This window comes from Pseudophryne corroboree, unplaced genomic scaffold (assembly GCF_028390025.1).
Source record: "Pseudophryne corroboree isolate aPseCor3 unplaced genomic scaffold, aPseCor3.hap2 scaffold_239, whole genome shotgun sequence".
NCBI lineage: Eukaryota > Metazoa > Chordata > Amphibia > Anura > Myobatrachidae > Pseudophryne > Pseudophryne corroboree.
This window is the reverse complement of record NW_026969045.1, coordinates 887,612-905,716: the sequence shown is the minus strand read 5'-3', so window position 1 is coordinate 905,716 and position 18,105 is coordinate 887,612. Positions and strand designations below refer to the sequence as shown.

Genomic DNA, 18,105 nt, shown 5'->3' with positions numbered 1-18,105 from the left:
TCTGATGTAATCAGAGTTAGATTTGATTCAGTGATTTATAAAAACAGCTAGGAAGCACAATTTAGCAGTGGGTTGTAGAGAAAAAGAAATATGCTGGCAGAAAAATCCAATTGAGTGATTAAACAGCTCTTCATTTTCTGGCTTTATTTTTATGCTAACAAATTTGTTCTCTGAAAAGTGTCCACAAAGCAAAGTCTCTGATTAACACCTTTGTAGGGATGGTTTTTCACCTATTACTAAATTAAACTTGCTTCATTGGAAAGGCAGCAAGATGCATCCTCATTTCAATGTCTACTGAAATAATACAAGTTGACACCAGGAAACATTCACGCCACTGCATCCTTGCTGCTTTCTCATGTGGAAGTCTGTTTAATGTGAAAACAAGGTGATATCTAATTAGCACATAGGTAAGGAATTAAGAAAATCTTTATTTAAGGGTGAAGATGTTTCTCACAAAATCGTTGCCCCAATGCATCATTGAAATTCAAGCTGGAAAGATGATTTTAATATATCACTTGTACATTTTGTATTGCTCTTCTGGTGACAATGTAGTTTGTTTTTGTCAATTACCATTTTAATAATAGGGTAAAGAAAATGAAGTGGATTTTTGAAAGAAAACAATACTGTCAATATACTATTAAAACAAATTAAAATGGTAAGAGTTATTGTACTTTAAGTAAAAATAAAAGAGCCAAAATATCAATCCCAGTTTTGGATTACTTTAATTAACAAAAAAAAATGCATATAGCAGAGGATAGTTTCAATCTGCCTACCTCTGGGTTATGGGCCCAGCATGCTTCCATTGCTGTACTCTGCTGCACATGTAAGTGCAAGAGATCCTGAAGCACTCACTCATCATGGGAAAGTACCAATGTGTTTCTTCGTTGGTTGATAGAAGAAACATCTTACAAAAACTCTCCAGATTATTGACTTTTTTAAGTTTTTCTAGGAAACGTTTTAGATGAATGCTTATTAGCATTTGTCAGTATGTACTTTTGCAAAGTGTTTCTGTGGCGCAATCAGTTAGTGTGTACGGCTATTAACCAAAAGGTTAGTGGTTCAATCCCACCCAGGGACGCAATTGACCTTGTTATCAGATTTTGGTGATCTTTAAGTAGACAAGTCAAATTTCATACTCCCTGTTATTGTGTAGGGTACCTGGCCTTCTCTGATGTAATCAGAGTTAGATTTGATTCAGTGATTTTATAAAAAAAGCTAGGAAGCACAATTTAGCAGTGGGTTGCAGAGAAAAAAAATATGCTGGCAGAAAAATCCAATTGAGTGATTAAACAGCTCTTTATTTTCTGGCTTTATTTTTATGCTAACAAATTTGTTCTCTGAAAAGTGTCCACAAAGCCAAGTCTCTGATTAACACCTTTGTAAGGATGGTTTTTCACCTATTACTAAATTAAACTTGCTTCATTGGAAAGGCAGCAAGATGCATCCTCATTTCAATGTCTACTGAAATAATACAGGTTGACACCAGGAAACATTAACGCCACTGCATCCTTGCTGCTTTCTCATGTGAAAGTCTGTTTAATGTGAAAACAAGGTGATATCTAATTAGCACACAGGTAAGGAATTAAGAAAATCTTTATTTAAGGGTGAAGATGTTTCTCACAAAATCGTTGCCCCAATGCATCATTGAAATTCAAGCTGGAAAGATGATTTTAATATATCACTTGTACATTTTGTATTGCTCTTCTGGTGACAATGTAGTTTGTTTTTGTCAATTACCATTTTAATAATAGGGTAAAGAAAATGAAGTGGATTTTTGAAAGAAAACAATACTGTCAATATACTATTAAAACAAATTAAAATGGTAAAAGTTATTGTACTTTAAGTAAAAATAAAAGAGCCAAAATATCAATCCCAGTTTTGGAATACTTTAATTAACAAACAAAAAAATGCATATAGCAGAGGATAGTTTCAATCTGCCTACCTCTGGGTTATGGGCCCAGCATGCTTCCATTGCTGTACTGTGCTGCACATGTAAGTGCAAGAGATCCTGAAGCACTCACTCATCATGGGAAAGTACCAATGTGTTTCTTCGTTGGTTGATAGAAGAAACATCTTACAAAAACTCTCCAGATTATTGACTTTATTAAGTTTTTCTAGGAAACGTTTTAGATGAATGCTTATTAGCCTTTGTCAGTATGTACTTTTGCAAAGTGTCTCTGTGGCGCAATCAGTTAGTGTGTATGGCTATTAACCAAAAGGTTGGTGGTTCAATCCCACCCAGGGACGTAATTGACCTTGTTATCAGATTTTGGTGATATTTAAGTAGACAAGTCAAAATTTCAAACCCCCTCTTATTGTGTAGGGTACCTGGCCTTCTCTGATGTAATCAGAGTTAGATTTGATTCAGTGATTTTATAAAAACATCTAGGAAGCACAATTTAGCAGTGGGTTGCAGAGAAAAAGAAAAATGCTTGCAAAAAAATCAAATTGCTTGATTTAACAGCTCTTCATTTTCTGGCTTTATTTTTATGCTAACAAATTTGTTCTCTGAAAAGTGTCCACAAAGCCAAGTCTCTGAATAACACCTTTGTAGGGATGGTTTTTCACCTATTACTAAATTAAACTTGCTTCATTGGAAAGGCAGCAAGATGCATCCTCATTTCAATGTCTACTGAAATAATACAGGTTGACACCAGGAAACATTAACGCCACTGCATCCTTGCTGCTTTCTCATGTGGAAGTCTGTTTAATGTGAAAACAAGGTGATATCTAATTAGCACACAGGTAAGGAATTACGAAAATCTTTATTTAAGGGTGAAGATGTTTCTCACAAAATTGTTGCCCCAATGCATCATTGAAATTCAAGCTGGAAAGATGATTTTAATATATCACTTGTACATTTTGTATTGCTCTTCTGGTGACAATGTAGTTTTTTTTGTCAATTACCATTTTAATAACAGGGTAAAGAAAATTAAGTGGATTTTTGAAAGAAAACTATACTGTCAATATACTATTAAAACAAATTAAAATGGTAAAAGTTATTGTACTTTAAGTAAAAATAAAAGAGCAAAAATATCAATCCCAGTTTTGATTACTTAAATTAACAAAAAAAATGCATATAGCAAAGGATAGTTTCAATCTGCCTACCTCTGGGTTATGGGTCCAGCATGCTTCCATTGCAGTACTCTGCTGCACATGTAAGTGCAAGAGATCCTGAAGCACTCACTCATCATGGGAAAGTACCAATGTGTTTATTCGTTAGTTGATGGAAGAAACATCTTACAAAAACTCTCCAGATTATTGATTTTTTAATGTTTTTCTAGGAAACGTTCTAGATGTATGCTTATTAGCCTTTGTCAGTAGGCACTTTTTGCAAAGTGTCTCTGTGGCGCAATCGGTTAGTGTGTTCGGCTATTAACCGAAAGGTTGGTGGTTCAATCCCACCCAGGGACCTAATTAAACTTGTGATCAGATTTTGGTGATATTTAAGTAGACAAGTCAAAATTTCAAACCCCCTCTTATGGTGTAGGGTACATGGCCTTCTCTGATGTAATCAGAGTTACATTTGATTCAGTGATTTTATAAAAAAACAGCTAGGAAGCACAATTTAGCAGTGGGTTGCAGAGAAAAAAAATATGCTGGCAGAAAAATCCAATCGAGTGATTAAACAGCTCTTCATTTTCTGGCTTTATTTTTATGCTAACAAATTTGTTCTCTGAAAAGTGTCCACAAAGCCAAGTCTCTGATTAACACCTTTGTAAGGATGGTTTTTCACCTATTACTAAATTAAACTTGCTTCATTGGAAAGGCAGCAAGATGCATCCTCATTTCAATGTCTACTGAAATAATACAAGTTGACACCAGGAAACATTAACGCCACTGCTTCCTTGCTGCTTTCTCATGTGGAAGTCTGTTTAATGTGAAAACAAGGTGATATCTAATTAGCACACAGGTAAGGAATTAAGAAAATCTTTATTTAAGGGTGAAGATGTTTCTCACAAAATCGTTGCCCCAATGCATCATTGAAATTCAAGCTGGAAAGATGATTTTAATATATCACTTGTACATTTTGTATTGCTCTTCTGGTGACAATGTAGTTTGTTTTTGTCAATTACCATTTTAATAATAGGGTAAAGAAAATGAAGTGGATTATTGAAAGAAAACAATACTGTCAATATACTATTAAAACAAATTAAAATGGTAAGAGTTATTGTACTTTAAGTAAAAATAAAAGAGCCAAAATATCAATCCCAGTTTTGGATTACTTTAATTAACAAAAAAAAATGCATATAGCAGAGGATAGTTTCAATCTGCCTACCTCTGGGTTATGGGCCCAGCATGCTTCCATTGCTGTACTCTGCTGCACATGTAAGTGCAAGAGATCCTGAAGCACTCACTCATCATGGGAAAGTACCAATGTGTTTCTTCGTTGGTTGATAGAAGAAACATCTTACAAAAACTCTCCAGATTATTGACTTTTTTAAGTTTTTCTAGGAAACGTTTTAGATGAATGCTTATTAGCATTTGTCAGTATGTACTTTTGCAAAGTGTCTCTGTGGCGCAATCAGTTAGTGTGTACGGCTATTAACCAAAAGGTTGGTGGTTCAATCCCACCCAGTGACGTAATTGACCTTGTTATCAGATTTTGGTGATCTTTAAGTAGACAAGTCAAATGTCATACCCCCTGTTATTGTGTAGGGTACCTGGCCTTCTCTGATGTAATCAGAGTTAGATTTGATTCAGTGATTTTATAAAAAACTGCTAGGAAGCACAATTTAGCAGTGGGTTGCAGAGAAAAAAAATATGCTGGCAGAAAAATCCAATTGAGTGATTAAACAGCTCTTCATTTTCTGGCTTTATTTTTATGCTAACAAATTTGTTCTCTGAAAAGTGTCCACAAAGCCAAGTCTCTGATTAACACCTTTGTAGGGATGGTTTTTCACCTATTACTAAATTAAACTTGCTTCATTGGAAAGGCAGCAAGATGCATCCTCATTTCAATGTTTACTGAAATAATACAGGTTGACACCAGGAAACATTAACGCCACTGCATCCTTGCTGCTTTCTCATGTGGAAGTCTGTTTAATGTGAAAACAAGGTGATATCTAATTAGCACACAGGTAAGGAATTAAGAAAATCTTTATTTAAGGGTGAAGATGTTTCTCACAAAATCGTTGCCCCAATGCATCATTGAAATTCAAGCTGGAAAGATTATTTTAATATATCACTTGTACATTTTGTATTGCTCTTCTGGTGACAATGTAGTTTGTTTTTGTCAATTACAATTTTAATAATAGGGTAAAGAAAATTAAGTGGATTTTTAAAAGAAAACAATACTGTCAATATACTATCAAAACAAATTAAAATGGTAAAAGTTATTGTACTTTAAGTAAAAATAAAAGAGCCAAAATATCAATCCCAGTTTTGGATTACTTTAATTAACAAAAAAAATGCATATAGCAAAGGATAGTTTCAATCTGCCTACCTCTGGGTTATGGGCCCAGCATGCTTCCATTGCAGTACTCTGCTGCACATGTAAGTGCAAGAGATCCTGAAGCACTCACTCATCATGGGAAAGTACCAATGTGTTTCTTCGTTGGTTGATAGAAGAAACATCTTACAAAAACTCTCCAGATTATTGACTTTTTTAAGTTTTTCTAGGAAACGTTCTAGATGAATGCTTATTAGCCTTTGTCAGTATGGACTTTTGCAAAGTGTCTCTGTGGTGCAATTGGTTAGTGTGTAAGGCTATTAACCAAAAAGTTGGTGGTTCAATCCCACCCAGGGACGTAATTGACCTTGTTATCAGATTTTGGTGATCTTTAAGTAGACAAGTCAAATTTCATACCCCCTGTTATTGTGTAGGGTACCTGGCCTTCTCAGATGTAATCAGAGTTAGATTTGATTCAGTGATTTTATAAAAACATCTAGGAAGCACAATTTAGCAGTGGGTTGCAGAGAAAAAGAAATATGCTGGCAAAAAAATCAAATTGCGTGATTAAACAGCTCTTCATTTTCTGGCTTTATTTTTATGCTAACAAATTTGTTCTCTGAAAAGTGTCCACAAAGCCAAGTCTCTGATTAACACCTTTGTAGGGATGGTTTTTCACCTATTACTAAATAAAACTTGCTTCATTGGAAAGGCAGCAAGATGCATCCTCATTTCAATGTCTACTGAAATAATACAGGTTGAAACCAGGAAACATTAACGCCACTGCATCCTTGCTGCTTTCTCATGTGGAAGTCTGTTTAATGTGAAAACAAGGTGATATCTAATTAGCACACAGGTAAGGAATTACGAAAATCTTTATTTAAGGGTGAAGATGTTTCTCACAAAATTGTTGCCCCAATGCATCATTGAAATTCAAGCTGGAAAGATGATTTTAATATATCACTTGTACATTTTGTATTGCTCTTCTGGTGACAATGTAGTTTTTTTTGTCAATTACCATTTTAATAATAGGGTAAAGAAAATTAAGTGGATTTTTGAAAGAAAACTATACTGTCAATATACTATTAAAACAAATTAAAATGGTAAGAGTTATTGTACTTTAAGTAAAAATAAAAGAGCCAAAATATCAATCCCAGTTTTGGATTACTTTAATTAACAAAAAAAAATGCATATAGCAGAGGATAGTTTCAATCTGCCTACCTCTGGGTTATGGGCCCAGCATGCTTCCATTGCTGTACTCTGCTGCACATGTAAGTGCAAGAGATCCTGAAGCACTCACTCATCATGGGAAAGTACCAATGTGTTTCTTCGTTGGTTGATAGAAGAAACATCTTACAAAAACTCTCCAGATTATTGACTTTTTTAAGTTTTTCTAGGAAACGTTTTAGATGAATGCTTATTAGCATTTGTCAGTATGTACTTTTGCAAAGTGTCTCTGTGGCGCAATCAGTTAGTGTGTACGGCTATTAACCAAAAGGTTAGTGGTTCAATCCCACCCAGGGACGCAATTGACCTTGTGATCAGATTTTGGTGATCTTTAAGTAGACAAGTCAAATTTCATACTCCCTGTTATTGTGTAGGGTACCTGGCCTTCTCTGATGTAATCAGAGTTAGATTTGATTCAGTGATTTTATAAAAAAAGCTAGGAAGCACAATTTAGCAGTGGGTTGCAGAGAAAAAAAATATGCTGGCAGAAAAATCCAATTGAGTGATTAAACAGCTCTTTATTTTCTGGCTTTATTTTTATGCTAACAAATTTGTTCTCTGAAAAGTGTCCACAAAGCCAAGTCTCTGATTAACACCTTTGTAAGGATGGTTTTTCACCTATTACTAAATTAAACTTGCTTCATTGGAAAGGCAGCAAGATGCATCCTCATTTCAATGTCTACTGAAATAATACAGGTTGACACCAGGAAACATTAACGCCACTGCATCCTTGCTGCTTTCTCATGTGAAAGTCTGTTTAATGTGAAAACAAGGTGATATCTAATTAGCACACAGGTAAGGAATTAAGAAAATCTTTATTTAAGGGTGAAGATGTTTCTCACAAAATCGTTGCCCCAATGCATCATTGAAATTCAAGCTGGAAAGATGATTTTAATATATCACTTGTACATTTTGTATTGCTCTTCTGGTGACAATGTAGTTTGTTTTTGTCAATTACCATTTTAATAATAGGGTAAAGAAAATGAAGTGGATTTTTGAAAGAAAACAATACTGTCAATATACTATTAAAACAAATTAAAATGGTAAAAGTTATTGTACTTTAAGTAAAAATAAAAGAGCCAAAATATCAATCCCAGTTTTGGAATACTTTAATTAACAAACAAAAAAATGCATATAGCAGAGGATAGTTTCAATCTGCCTACCTCTGGGTTATGGGCCCAGCATGCTTCCATTGCTGTACTGTGCTGCACATGTAAGTGCAAGAGATCCTGAAGCACTCACTCATCATGGGAAAGTACCAATGTGTTTCTTCGTTGGTTGATAGAAGAAACATCTTACAAAAACTCTCCAGATTATTGACTTTATTAAGTTTTTCTAGGAAACGTTTTAGATGAATGCTTATTAGCCTTTGTCAGTATGTACTTTTGCAAAGTGTCTCTGTGGCGCAATCAGTTAGTGTGTATGGCTATTAACCAAAAGGTTGGTGGTTCAATTCCACCCAGGGACGTAATTGACCTTGTTATCAGATTTTGGTGATATTTAAGTAGACAAGTCAAAATTTCAAACCCCCTCTTATTGTGTAGGGTACCTGGCCTTCTCTGATGTAATCAGAGTTAGATTTGATTCAGTGATTTTATAAAAACATCTAGGAAGCACAATTTAGCAGTGGGTTGCAGAGAAAAAGAAATATGCTTGCAAAAAAATCAAATTGCTTGATTTAACAGCTCTTCATTTTCTGGCTTTATTTTTATGCTAACAAATTTGTTCTCTGAAAAGTGTCCACAAAGCCAAGTCTCTGATTAACACCTTTGTAGGGATGGTTTTTCACCTATTACTAAATTAAACTTGCTTCATTGGAAAGGCAGCAAGATGCATCCTCATTTCAATGTCTACTGAAATAATACAGGTTGACACCAGGAAACATTAACGCCACTGCATCCTTGCTGCTTTCTCATGTGGAAGTCTGTTTAATGTGAAAACAAGGTGATATCTAATTAGCACACAGGTAAGGAATTACGAAAATCTTTATTTAAGGGTGAAGATGTTTCTCACAAAATTGTTGCCCCAATGCATCATTGAAATTCAAGCTGGAAAGATGATTTTAATATATCACTTGTACATTTTGTATTGCTCTTCTGGTGACAATGTAGTTTTTTTTGTCAATTACCATTTTAATAACAGGGTAAAGAAAATTAAGTGGATTTTTGAAAGAAAACTATACTGTCAATATACTATTAAAACAAATTAAAATGGTAAAAGTTATTGTACTTTAAGTAAAAATAAAAGAGCAAAAATATCAATCCCAGTTTTGATTACTTAAATTAACAAAAAAAATGCATATAGCAAAGGATAGTTTCAATCTGCCTACCTCTGGGTTATGGGTCCAGCATGCTTCCATTGCAGTACTCTGCTGCACATGTAAGTGCAAGAGATCCTGAAGCACTCACTCATCATGGGAAAGTACCAATGTGTTTCTTCGTTGGTTGATGGAAGAAACATCTTACAAAAACTCTCCAGATTATTAACTTTTTAAAGTTTTTCTAGGAAACGTTTTAGATGAATGCTTATTAGCCCTTGTCAGTATATACTTTTGCAATGTGTCTCTGTGGCGCAATCAGTTAGTGTGTACGGCTATTAACCAAAAGGTTGGTGGTTCAATCCCACCCAGGTACGTAATTGATCTTGTTATCAGATTTTGGTGATCTTTAAGTAGACAAGTCAAAATTTCAAACCCCCTGTTATGGTGTAGGGTACCTGGCCTTCTCTGATGTAATCAGAGTTAGATTTGATTCAGTGATTTATAAAAACAGCTAGGAAGCACAATTTAGCAGTGGGTTGTAGAGAAAAAGAAATATGCTGGCAGAAAAATCCAATTGAGTGATTAAACAGCTCTTCATTTTCTGGCTTTATTTTTATGCTAACAAATTTGTTCTCTGAAAAGTGTCCACAAAGCAAAGTCTCTGATTAACACCTTTGTAGGGATGGTTTTTCACCTATTACTAAATTAAACTTGCTTCATTGGAAAGGCAGCAAGATGCATCCTCATTTCAATGTCTACTGAAATAATACAAGTTGACACCAGGAAACATTCACGCCACTGCATCCTTGCTGCTTTCTCATGTGGAAGTCTGTTTAATGTGAAAACAAGGTGATATCTAATTAGCACACAGGTAAGGAATTAAGAAAATCTTTATTTAAGGGTGAAGATGTTTCTCACAAAATCGTTGCCCCAATGCATCATTGAAATTCAAGCTGGAAAGATGATTTTAATATATCACTTGTACATTTTGTATTGCTCTTCTGGTGACAATGTAGTTTGTTTTTGTCAATTACCATTTTAATAATAGGGTAAAGAAAATGAAGTGGATTTTTGAAAGAAAACAATACTGTCAATATACTATTAAAACAAATTAAAATGGTAAGAGTTATTGTACTTTAAGTAAAAATAAAAGAGCCAAAATATCAATCCCAGTTTTGGATTACTTTAATTAACAAAAAAAAATGCATATAGCAGAGGATAGTTTCAATCTGCCTACCTCTGGGTTATGGGCCCAGCATGCTTCCATTGCTGTACTCTGCTGCACATGTAAGTGCAAGAGATCCTGAAGCACTCACTCATCATGGGAAAGTACCAATGTGTTTCTTCGTTGGTTGTTAGAAGAAACATCTTACAAAAACTCTCCAGATTATTGACTTTTTTAAGTTTTTCTAGGAAACGTTTTAGATGAATGCTTATTAGCATTTGTCAGTATGTACTTTTGCAAAGTGTCTCTGTGGCGCAATCAGTTAGTGTGTACGGCTATTAACCAAAAGGTTAGTGGTTCAATCCCACCCAGGGACGCAATTGACCTTGTGATCAGATTTTGGTGATCTTTAAGTAGACAAGTCAAATTTCATACTCCCTGTTATTGTGTAGGGTACCTGGCCTTCTCTGATGTAATCAGAGTTAGATTTGATTCAGTGATTTTATAAAAAAAGCTAGGAAGCACAATTTAGCAGTGGGTTGCAGAGAAAAAAAATATGCTGGCAGAAAAATCCAATTGAGTGATTAAACAGCTCTTTATTTTCTGGCTTTATTTTTATGCTAACAAATTTGTTCTCTGAAAAGTGTCCACAAAGCCAAGTCTCTGATTAACACCTTTGTAAGGATGGTTTTTCACCTATTACTAAATTAAACTTGCTTCATTGGAAAGGCAGCAAGATGCATCCTCATTTCAATGTCTACTGAAATAATACAGGTTGACACCAGGAAACATTAACGCCACTGCATCCTTGCTGCTTTCTCATGTGGAAGTCTGTTTAATGTGAAAACAAGGTGATATCTAATTAGCACACAGGTAAGGAATTAAGAAAATCTTTATTTAAGGGTGAAGATGTTTCTCACAAAATCGTTGCCCCAATGCATCATTGAAATTCAAGCTGGAAAGATGATTTTAATATATCACTTGTACATTTTGTATTGCTCTTCTGGTGACAATGTAGTTTGTTTTTGTCAATTACCATTTTAATAATAGGGTAAAGAAAATGAAGTGGATTTTTGAAAGAAAACAATACTGTCAATATACTATTAAAACAAATTAAAATGGTAAAAGTTATTGTACTTTAAGTAAAAATAAAAGAGCCAAAATATCAATCCCAGTTTTGGAATACTTTAATTAACAAACAAAAAAATGCATATAGCAGAGGATAGTTTCAATCTGCCTACCTCTGGGTTATGGGCCCAGCATGCTTCCATTGCTGTACTGTGCTGCACATGTAAGTGCAAGAGATCCTGAAGCACTCACTCATCATGGGAAAGTACCAATGTGTTTCTTCGTTGGTTGATAGAAGAAACATCTTACAAAAACTCTCCAGATTATTGACTTTATTAAGTTTTTCTAGGAAACGTTTTAGATGAATGCTTATTAGCCTTTGTCAGTATGTACTTTTGCAAAGTGTCTCTGTGGCGCAATCAGTTAGTGTGTATGGCTATTAACCAAAAGGTTGGTGGTTCAATCCCACCCAGGGACGTAATTGACCTTGTTATCAGATTTTGGTGATATTTAAGTAGACAAGTCAAAATTTCAAACCCCCTCTTATTGTGTAGGGTACCTGGCCTTCTCTGATGTAATCAGAGTTAGATTTGATTCAGTGATTTTATAAAAACATCTAGGAAGCACAATTTAGCAGTGGGTTGCAGAGAAAAAGAAATATGCTTGCAAAAAAATCCAATTGCTTGATTTAACAGCTCTTCATTTTCTGGCTTTATTTTTATGCTAACAAATTTGTTCTCTGAAAAGTGTCCACAAAGCCAAGTCTCTGATTAACACCTTTGTAGGGATGGTTTTTCACCTATTACTAAATTAAACTTGCTTCATTGGAAAGGCAGCAAGATGCATCCTCATTTCAATGTCTACTGAAATAATACAGGTTGACACCAGGAAACATTAACGCCACTGCATCCTTGCTGCTTTCTCATGTGGAAGTCTGTTTAATGTGAAAACAAGGTGATATCTAATTAGCACACAGGTAAGGAATTACGAAAATCTTTATTTAAGGGTGAAGATGTTTCTCACAAAATTGTTGCCCCAATGCATCATTGAAATTCAAGCTGGAAAGATGATTTTAATATATCACTTGTACATTTTGTATTGCTCTTCTGGTGACAATGTAGTTTTTTTTGTCAATTACCATTTTAATAACAGGGTAAAGAAAATTAAGTGGATTTTTGAAAGAAAACTATACTGTCAATATACTATTAAAACAAATTAAAATGGTAAAAGTTATTGTACTTTAAGTAAAAATAAAAGAGCAAAAATATCAATCCCAGTTTTGATTACTTAAATTAACAAAAAAAATGCATATAGCAAAGGATAGTTTCAATCTGCCTACCTCTGGGTTATGGGTCCAGCATGCTTCCATTGCAGTACTCTGCTGCACATGTAAGTGCAAGAGATCCTGAAGCACTCACTCATCATGGGAAAGTACCAATGTGTTTCTTCATTGGTTGATGGAAGAAACATCTTACAAAAACTCTCCAGATTATTAACTTTTTAAAGTTTTTCTAGGAAACGTTTTAGATGAATGCTTATTAGCCCTTGTCAGTATATACTTTTGCAATGTGTCTCTGTGGCGCAATCAGTTAGTGTGTACGGCTATTAACCAAAAGGTTGGTGGTTCAATCCCACCCAGGTACGTAATTGACCTTGTTATCAGATTTTGGTGATCTTTAAGTAGACAAGTCAAAATTTCAAACCCCCTGTTATGGTGTAGGGTACCTGGCCTTCTCTGATGTAATCAGAGTTAGATTTGATTCAGTGATTTATAAAAACAGCTAGGAAGCACAATTTAGCAGTGGGTTGTAGAGAAAAAGAAATATGCTGGCAGAAAAATCCAATTGAGTGATTAAACAGCTCTTCATTTTCTGGCTTTATTTTTATGCTAACAAATTTGTTCTCTGAAAAGTGTCCACAAAGCAAAGTCTCTGATTAACACCTTTGTAGGGATGGTTTTTCACCTATTACTAAATTAAACTTGCTTCATTGGAAAGGCAGCAAGATGCATCCTCATTTCAATGTCTACTGAAATAATACAAGTTGACACCAGGAAACATTCACGCCACTGCATCCTTGCTGCTTTCTCATGTGGAAGTCTGTTTAATGTGAAAACAAGGTGATATCTAATTAGCACATAGGTAAGGAATTAAGAAAATCTTTATTTAAGGGTGAAGATGTTTCTCACAAAATCGTTGCCCCAATGCATCATTGAAATTCAAGCTGGAAAGATGATTTTAATATATCACTTGTACATTTTGTATTGCTCTTCTGGTGACAATGTAGTTTGTTTTTGTCAATTACCATTTTAATAATAGGGTAAAGAAAATGAAGTGGATTTTTGAAAGAAAACAATACTGTCAATATACTATTAAAACAAATTAAAATGGTAAGAGTTATTGTACTTTAAGTAAAAATAAAAGAGCCAAAATATCAATCCCAGTTTTGGATTACTTTAATTAACAAAAAAAAATGCATATAGCAGAGGATAGTTTCAATCTGCCTACCTCTGGGTTATGGGCCCAGCATGCTTCCATTGCTGTACTCTGCTGCACATGTAAGTGCAAGAGATCCTGAAGCACTCACTCATCATGGGAAAGTACCAATGTGTTTCTTCGTTGGTTGATAGAAGAAACATCTTACAAAAACTCTCCAGATTATTGACTTTTTTAAGTTTTTCTAGGAAACGTTTTAGATGAATGCTTATTAGCATTTGTCAGTATGTACTTTTGCAAAGTGTTTCTGTGGCGCAATCAGTTAGTGTGTACGGCTATTAACCAAAAGGTTAGTGGTTCAATCCCACCCAGGGACGCAATTGACCTTGTTATCAGATTTTGGTGATCTTTAAGTAGACAAGTCAAATTTCATACTCCCTGTTATTGTGTAGGGTACCTGGCCTTCTCTGATGTAATCAGAGTTAGATTTGATTCAGTGATTTTATAAAAAAAGCTAGGAAGCACAATTTAGCAGTGGGTTGCAGAGAAAAAAAATATGCTGGCAGAAAAATCCAATTGAGTGATTAAACAGCTCTTTATTTTCTGGCTTTATTTTTATGCTAACAAATTTGTTCTCTGAAAAGTGTCCACAAAGCCAAGTCTCTGATTAACACCTTTGTAAGGATGGTTTTTCACCTATTACTAAATTAAACTTGCTTCATTGGAAAGGCAGCAAGATGCATCCTCATTTCAATGTCTACTGAAATAATACAGGTTGACACCAGGAAACATTAACGCCACTGCATCCTTGCTGCTTTCTCATGTGAAAGTCTGTTTAATGTGAAAACAAGGTGATATCTAATTAGCACACAGGTAAGGAATTAAGAAAATCTTTATTTAAGGGTGAAGATGTTTCTCACAAAATCGTTGCCCCAATGCATCATTGAAATTCAAGCTGGAAAGATGATTTTAATATATCACTTGTACATTTTGTATTGCTCTTCTGGTGACAATGTAGTTTGTTTTTGTCAATTACCATTTTAATAATAGGGTAAAGAAAATGAAGTGGATTTTTGAAAGAAAACAATACTGTCAATATACTATTAAAACAAATTAAAATGGTAAAAGTTATTGTACTTTAAGTAAAAATAAAAGAGCCAAAATATCAATCCCAGTTTTGGAATACTTTAATTAACAAACAAAAAAATGCATATAGCAGAGGATAGTTTCAATCTGCCTACCTCTGGGTTATGGGCCCAGCATGCTTCCATTGCTGTACTGTGCTGCACATGTAAGTGCAAGAGATCCTGAAGCACTCACTCATCATGGGAAAGTACCAATGTGTTTCTTCGTTGGTTGATAGAAGAAACATCTTACAAAAACTCTCCAGATTATTGACTTTATTAAGTTTTTCTAGGAAACGTTTTAGATGAATGCTTATTAGCCTTTGTCAGTATGTACTTTTGCAAAGTGTCTCTGTGGCGCAATCAGTTAGTGTGTATGGCTATTAACCAAAAGGTTGGTGGTTCAATCCCACCCAGGGACGTAATTGACCTTGTTATCAGATTTTGGTGATATTTAAGTAGACAAGTCAAAATTTCAAACCCCCTCTTATTGTGTAGGGTACCTGGCCTTCTCTGATGTAATCAGAGTTAGATTTGATTCAGTGATTTTATAAAAACATCTAGGAAGCACAATTTAGCAGTGGGTTGCAGAGAAAAAGAAAAATGCTTGCAAAAAAATCAAATTGCTTGATTTAACAGCTCTTCATTTTCTGGCTTTATTTTTATGCTAACAAATTTGTTCTCTGAAAAGTGTCCACAAAGCCAAGTCTCTGAATAACACCTTTGTAGGGATGGTTTTTCACCTATTACTAAATTAAACTTGCTTCATTGGAAAGGCAGCAAGATGCATCCTCATTTCAATGTCTACTGAAATAATACAGGTTGACACCAGGAAACATTAACGCCACTGCATCCTTGCTGCTTTCTCATGTGGAAGTCTGTTTAATGTGAAAACAAGGTGATATCTAATTAGCACACAGGTAAGGAATTACGAAAATCTTTATTTAAGGGTGAAGATGTTTCTCACAAAATTGTTGCCCCAATGCATCATTGAAATTCAAGCTGGAAAGATGATTTTAATATATCACTTGTACATTTTGTATTGCTCTTCTGGTGACAATGTAGTTTTTTTTGTCAATTACCATTTTAATAACAGGGTAAAGAAAATTAAGTGGATTTTTGAAAGAAAACTATACTGTCAATATACTATTAAAACAAATTAAAATGGTAAAAGTTATTGTACTTTAAGTAAAAATAAAAGAGCAAAAATATCAATCCCAGTTTTGATTACTTAAATTAACAAAAAAAATGCATATAGCAAAGGATAGTTTCAATCTGCCTACCTCTGGGTTATGGGTCCAGCATGCTTCCATTGCAGTACTCTGCTGCACATGTAAGTGCAAGAGATCCTGAAGCACTCACTCATCATGGGAAAGTACCAATGTGTTTATTCGTTAGTTGATGGAAGAAACATCTTACAAAAACTCTCCAGATTATTGATTTTTTAATGTTTTTCTAGGAAACGTTCTTGATGTATGCTTATTAGCCTTTGTCAGTAGGCACTTTTTGCAAAGTGTCTCTGTGGCGCAATCGGTTAGTGTGTTCGGCTATTAACCGAAAGGTTGGTGGTTCAATCCCACCCAGGGACCTAATTAAACTTGTGATCAGATTTTGGTGATATTTAAGTAGACAAGTCAAAATTTCAAACCCCCTCTTATGGTGTAGGGTACATGGCCTTCTCTGATGTAATCAGAGTTACATTTGATTCAGTGATTTTATTAAAAAACAGCTAGGAAGCACAATTTAGCAGTGGGTTGCAGAGAAAAAAAATATGCTGGCAGAAAAATCCAATCGAGTGATTAAACAGCTCTTCATTTTCTGGCTTTATTTTTATGCTAACAAATTTGTTCTCTGAAAAGTGTCCACAAAGCCAAGTCTCTGATTAACACCTTTGTAAGGATGGTTTTTCACCTATTACTAAATTAAACTTGCTTCATTGGAAAGGCAGCAAGATGCATCCTCATTTCAATGTCTACTGAAATAATACAAATTGACACCAGGAAACATTAACGCCACTGCTTCCTTGCTGCTTTCTCATGTGGAAGTCTGTTTAATGTGAAAACAAGGTGATATCTAATTAGCACACAGGTAAGGAATTAAGAAAATCTTTATTTAAGGGTGAAGATGTTTCTCACAAAATCGTTGCCCCAATGCATCATTGAAATTCAAGCTGGAAAGATGATTTTAATATATCACTTGTACATTTTGTATTGCTCTTCTGGTGACAATGTAGTTTGTTTTTGTCAATTACCATTTTAATAATAGGGTAAAGAAAATGAAGTGGATTATTGAAAGAAAACAATACTGTCAATATACTATTAAAACAAATTAAAATGGTAAGAGTTATTGTACTTTAAGTAAAAATAAAAGAGCCAAAATATCAATCCCAGTTTTGGATTACTTTAATTAACAAAAAAAAATGCATATAGCAGAGGATAGTTTCAATCTGCCTACCTCTGGGTTATGGGCCCAGCATGCTTCCATTGCTGTACTCTGCTGCACATGTAAGTGCAAGAGATCCTGAAGCACTCACTCATCATGGGAAAGTACCAATGTGTTTCTTCGTTGGTTGATAGAAGAAACATCTTACAAAAACTCTCCAGATTATTGACTTTTTTAAGTTTTTCTAGGAAACGTTTTAGATGAATGCTTATTAGCATTTGTCAGTATGTACTTTTGCAAAGTGTCTCTGTGGCGCAATCAGTTAGTGTGTACGGCTATTAACCAAAAGGTTGGTGGTTCAATCCCACCCAGTGACGTAATTGACCTTGTTATCAGATTTTGGTGATCTTTAAGTAGACAAGTCAAATGTCATACCCCCTGTTATTGTGTAGGGTACCTGGCCTTCTCTGATGTAATCAGAGTTAGATTTGATTCAGTGATTTTATAAAAAACTGCTAGGAAGCACAATTTAGCAGTGGGTTGCAGAGAAAAAAAATATGCTGGCAGAAAAATCCAATTGAGTGATTAAACAGCTCTTCATTTTCTGGCTTTATTTTTATGCTAACAAATTTGTTCTCTGAAAAGTGTCCACAAAGCCAAGTCTCTGATTAACACCTTTGTAGGGATGGTTTTTCACCTATTACTAAATTAAACTTGCTACATTGGAAAGGCAGCAAGATGCATCCTCATTTCAATGTTTACTGAAATAATACAGGTTGACACCAGGAAACATTAACGCCACTGCATCCTTGCTGCTTTCTCATGTGGAAGTCTGTTTAATGTGAAAACAAGGTGATATCTAATTAGCACACAGGTAAGGAATTAAGAAAATCTTTATTTAAGGGTGAAGATGTTTCTCACAAAATCGTTGCCCCAATGCATCATTGAAATTCAAGCTGGAAAGATGATTTTAATATATCACTTGTACATTTTGTATTGCTCTTCTGGTGACAATGTAGTTTGTTTTTGTCAATTACAATTTTAATAATAGG

The 18,105-nt window shown here is 34.6% G+C and overlaps 2 non-coding genes across 2 annotated transcripts; both read left to right on the top strand.

Annotated features, from left to right (window-relative positions):
* Positions 1–3,340: 3,340 nt before the first annotated feature.
* Positions 3,341–3,414, top strand: TRNAN-AUU (transfer RNA asparagine (anticodon AUU)). Its single transcript has one exon. It is a non-coding gene; the product is annotated as a tRNA-Asn (tRNA).
* Positions 3,415–16,186: 12,772 nt separating this feature from the next.
* Positions 16,187–16,260, top strand: TRNAN-AUU (transfer RNA asparagine (anticodon AUU)). The gene has a single exon. It is a non-coding gene; the product is annotated as a tRNA-Asn (tRNA).
* The last annotated feature ends 1,845 nt before the right edge of the window (positions 16,261–18,105 follow it).